We start from the raw sequence: 4,522 nt of genomic DNA, 5'->3' as shown, positions 1-4,522 counted from the left end.
CGTTAAATGTTGTGAATTTGAAAATCTGCAGGATGACTTCGTTGATAGTATTCTAGACTTCACTAAGGACAGTTCAACAATGTGTCTAATGTTCGTATAGGTTTAACTTCTTTTAGTTCGTCATTCGGCTTCTCGATTTATGACGCAAAGGTGATATTATGACATTTTGGAGATTCAAAAAACGAAAAATTGTAAACGAAGTCGTTTCCATTCAAACGAACTCACTCGAGTCGTGATAGTGTGACGAACTCACTTGAGTCGTGATAGTGTGACTGTAGTTTTAGTAGAATTAAGCTTTTTGGGGGATTTTGAGACAATGGTTCTAATTCATTTACATCATGAATATCCAATTGATTCGAAGCATCATTTGGAAACATATTCACACTAATTGAAAAGTAGATACACTGGTTCCAAAGTACGACGACTTAAATAGAGGCAATTTCACCAACCGCGTAGTCTTTGGATGAAAAATAAACTTCTGTAGATGAGATTATATACAGTGTAGTTTGAAAATTCAAGATCCAGATAGATAAACGGTATAGCAATATGCTGTTGTGTTTTTCAATTAATCAGTTAACTTTACTCGTGATTTGTCTTTCGTTCATTCCTTTATTTGTGAAATATACATTCGGTTTCATTCAGAATCGAAAGATCTTCTGTCGGCTTAATCTTTAGTTACAATTCACTTATTAAACAATAAGAGAAACTTTACCGAAAGTGGACAACACAGTATCATAATATTGAGAATACACGTAACAATAAAAAAAAAGAAAAAATAGAAACGAACAAAAAAGTAGACAAATCATTACAAAGAAAGTAAGCAAAAAAATGAAGAAATGGGAATGACAGTGAAAACCAACGAAGAGACATAAAACCAAAAAGAAAAAAGTAGAAGTAAGAATAAGTAAGTCTATCAATTAGAATAAAAACTTAGACTTCTGTAATATTGGCGATGAAAAGGGAACCATAGAAAACAAAAACAAATCAATGAATAATGAAAAAGACTGGAAGTAACTCACAGTCAACCGTAAGGAAATCAGTTGAGGTAAAACCAAAGCGTCACTGAACACAACAAGAAGTGACGACGGATCAAGAAACTATCCAGTTTAATATCAAGAAACAACCTCGTCACAAAAGGTGACAAGGAAGTGACAGACAAGTTAATGATGCCAGATGACAAGGCAGCAAAGACGGCTGAGGGCAGACCGAGGCTTAAAAGAGAAACAAGTGACTGTGTATTCTGCCGTCTATTGTTTTTGGTGATACTGTACCAATATCTACAATTTTTGGCGCATCTGAACCAGGCGTAGTCTTATGTCAATTTCCATTAAACCTAGACGATTTTATTCAACTATGAAGATACTTCCTGTAGAATTTAGGGAATTTACGAATCTCAGCAGTAACAGTGAGGCAAGATAGGTGAACGTATTTTGGTGGATGATTTTGGAATCAAATCAACACATTAACCTTTTGACGTTGACAGGATTTCTAGTTTAACAAAATCTCTCGGCGGGGGTTAAAGGAGTGGATCATAAATCCCAGAGGGTTAGTCAAGGTACAGCAACTACCTTTGTAATAAGGTACGAACAAAGTACAAAGCAATACGAATCTTTTTCATACCTACAAGGAGTTTCCTCTCGACTGACTGAAACCGCTTGACAGAAGCTACGGTGTGGACCTCAAAGGGTCAACTCACCCCGTGTCTGTGCACGACTGACCTTTGAATGCGAACTCCCGAAGTACAGTTAACGGTCGCTGGGTCCCACAAGAAACCTCTGACCGCTAGTCGACTGTTTGACCGCAAGCGTTGAAATGTTTCTCAACAGGTCCCTCCCCTGACTTCGAATCCCTTACCCAACTTCGGAACTACCTGACTAACTTAACCTCACCAAATCTAAACTTCATCTTACTTAACCTGACCTAAGCTAAACTTTCTTTGACGTACTGTCAAATATATCACAGTGACACGTGGAACGCTTGGGGAAGCACAGCGTCATGATATCGTGAGAAGTTGATGACATCACTCGAAGTGCAGTGGGAAAAATCCAAGGTGAGAGGGGAGGGCCACCGTGGGAAACAATTCTACTTTAGCGGTTTGACCAGTCCTCGCGAGACATTTGGCTGCTTTTGAACCGAGAACGTCGCCACGGTCCTCGAGTCTCGGTGTAGATGTGGTGCACACCTGCACGTAACTCATGTCATCAATCATTCAGTTAATGAGACAGACAAGTTATTCTTCAGTTTTAACGAAGATAGTCATAATACTTCACTCACGAAAGCGGAATGATTACCTTAAACTGAACGAAATCGTTTGGTGTTTGTCATAATAAAATTCCTAATGTTACAGGAATCCTGTAGAGGGCTACACAAGATAGCAAGATAACCCTTAATATTGTTAACAGATTTAATCATAAGTAGGTTCCTTTAAGTCGGTACTAGGCGTTTGCAAAAATAAACACCTAACTTATCGAGTAGTACTTTCTCTTCTGTTGTGGTTTCCTCCATGTTATTTCATTCATCTTTGTGCTATCCATCGGAGGTACATACATACATACATACATACATACATACATACATACATACATACATACATACATACATACATACATACATACATACATACATACACATATACACGCGCACACATACATACATACATACATACATACATACATACATACACAGATACATACGCACATACATACACACATACATACATACATACATACATACACACATACATACACACATACATACATACATACATACACACATACATACATACATACATACATACATACATACATACATACATACATACATACATACATACTTTTTCCCCCTTACAAGGGAGGTAGCCAAAGTCAAAGGCATAAATCCACTCCCACCCATTTCATCCCCATATACTCCACTCCCATCCACCCCCTCCCTCCCTACCTCTCGCCTTGGCTCCTCCTGGATGACGGGTCATCCCTGCATCTCGCCCACTGCCCTGGGCCAGAAACAATGCAGCAAGACACAGCACATCCTTCGGAGGCAGAGGTGTTAAAGCTTTTGTAGATTAACTCCCTTCCTTACTGGATAGTACTTTTGTTCTTTGTTCTGGCTGTCGCCAGGCTAATCTATTCATCTCCGTAGTACCCCATCAGTAGTGAAAGGGATAATCGAGATATATTTGTTTTGATACCTATATATCTCTACCTCCATCTATTTATCTATCTACCTATATCTATATCTATATATAAAGATATATCTATATCTATATCTACATCTATATCTATATATCTATATATCTATATATGTATCTACAGCAATATCTATCTATATCTATATATCTATATTCATATCTAAATCTATATGTAAATATCTATATCTATATATCTGTGTATCTATTTATCTATCTGTTATATTTTGTGTTTGTGTTAGTGTTAGTGCTAATGTATGTGTATATGCGCATGTGCACGTGTGCGTGTGTTTGTGCGTGTGTGAGTGCGTGAGCGTGTGTGCGTGCGTGCGTGCGTGTGTGTGTGTGTGTGTGTGTGTGTGTGTGTGTGTGTGTGTGTGTATGTGTGCGTGTGTGTTACTAATCTAAGCGTAGTTGTCAAAGCGAGTGTCACGGTAGCGACCCAAGCTCACTGCATCTCCACGTCTTTATTCACACGAACCCTTTCTGAATTTAAGGGATGCCATAACCTCTGGTTTGTGGTTCACCATGGTCTTGGATCACGTGTTGGACTTGCGATTAACATCTATTAGTCTCCCAGATGAGCACACAGAACTCATATACCAAATAAAAAATACCGGAAGTGATTGAGTCATGAATTTTCTTCTTGGAGAACGTCAGTAGGATGATTAATGAAACGACGTTCAATCTTCGTGAAAACAGTTAGAGGAATGGGGAGTTAAGGGGACAACTAGGCTTTCTTCGTAATGGTAAATAAGTACTAAGACGAGACATCTGACTTGCAGACAAGAAGGCATAGACGAACGTATATTTTGCCACTCATGGCGGAATCGTGTAGTCAAGAACTCACCTGATGTGGAGACTTGTACGCCGATGACGTCAGAGTCCAGCTCTCTTACTACCGACACAGATAATTAGACTGATAACGAAGGACAGCTTGGTCGAAGCATAGCGAACAAGGAACTACAGTACATGGTAATAGAACGTGGAATATCACTCTGGCTCAGAACAAGAGAACAAGCATACTGTCTGAACCTGTGTAGATACGACGTTTAGCAGACACCGAGGAGTAGCTTTACTTGCTCAACTGATAAGAAATCAGTTGTGCCGACTGATTTTTCCGTCAAGTGATGCAAGACACCAAATTGAACTTTATGACGGAGTAAGTTACGATGAAATGTCTGAGAAGTATGGTAGGGGTTACAAGGCTGGATAGAGTGAGAAACGGGGAGGTGAAGAGGAGAGCGGGATTGGAAAAGGAGATGGCAAATAAAGCTGATGAAAGACTATTGGGATGATTTAGACACATGGAAAGAATGAGTGATGAAAGATTAGTAA

The 4,522-nt window shown here is 39.0% G+C and overlaps 1 protein-coding gene across 1 annotated transcript in view; it reads right to left on the bottom strand.

Moving 5' to 3' along the window:
* The window catches only part of LOC143029838 (uncharacterized), a 78,591-nt gene extending 74,426 nt beyond the window's left edge, over window positions 1-4,165 (bottom strand). The window contains exon 1 of the mRNA XM_076192927.1: window positions 4,035-4,165. The gene's annotated coding sequence lies outside the window, so the exon portion shown is untranslated. The remainder of the gene's footprint in view (window positions 1-4,034) is intronic.
* Between the last annotated feature and the right edge of the window lie 357 nt (window positions 4,166-4,522).

Source organism: Oratosquilla oratoria, chromosome 11 (genome assembly GCF_046742065.1).
Source record: "Oratosquilla oratoria isolate Oo_2021 chromosome 11, ASM4674206v1, whole genome shotgun sequence".
Taxonomy (NCBI): Eukaryota; Metazoa; Arthropoda; class Malacostraca; order Stomatopoda; family Squillidae; genus Oratosquilla; species Oratosquilla oratoria.
The sequence above is the reverse complement of the archived record's forward strand: the minus strand, read 5'-3'. Positions and strand labels throughout refer to the sequence as shown.